The following is an 827-nucleotide window of genomic DNA, read 5'->3' on the forward strand; positions in this document are numbered from 1 at the left end:
TCGTAAATTGAGTGAGAAAATTGGTGAGATTATTGATATTGACTTTTACTCTATCAGAGAAAAAGAATCTAGAATCATTAAATCTAGAGTTCTGATCAATGGTGATAAAAAGGGTGAAGGACTCGATTTGGATGGCTTCTCCAAGAGGTAAAGTGCTGAAAATTGGATTGAGATATGAGCATATTAAGATCTTCTACATTTATTGTGCTCACCTTAGACATAATTCAAAGTATTGCCAGATCTTTATGTCAGACTTTGCTTCAGGTAACATTAAAGTAAAAAGCATTAGCGACTGGGTCAAGGTTGATTAGGTAAGAAAAAAAAAAATAATGACGATGGTGATAATGTAAGTAATTTCAGCAGTCAACAATTTAATCCTTCACAACCAAGAAAAAAGCCTGCTCCTTCTTAGTTACTTGAGAGCTTCTCTAAGTTGAATATAAAGGATGAAAGGAATGAAGTCCTAAGGAGTACAGAGGAGTCCCCTAACCAAATTCCAGAGTTAGTTTGGAAGTCAATGACAAAATCTGGTTCTCCTGTTATGTTAGAACATATCACAGGCTCAATGAATGAAATCCAAGAAGACAATCAGATGAGAATCGAAGAAGTTAGCTACAAAAAACTGAATCTAAAATAGATGGCAAGACAAAGTCATAATTCACTTAACCAACTGGGCGGGACAAAGCGAAGAGTCTCTAGTAACGAAGATGAGCTTGTCACCAAGAAGAGGTGTGTTGAACAAGAACTAATTGCTGATAAGAGGGTGGAGGGTTCCAGCCGGTCAATGGCACCCCAAGACCCATGAGAATGTTATCATGGACTTGTCG

This window comes from Arachis stenosperma, chromosome 10 (assembly GCF_014773155.1).
Source record: "Arachis stenosperma cultivar V10309 chromosome 10, arast.V10309.gnm1.PFL2, whole genome shotgun sequence".
Taxonomy (NCBI): Eukaryota; Viridiplantae; Streptophyta; class Magnoliopsida; order Fabales; family Fabaceae; genus Arachis; species Arachis stenosperma.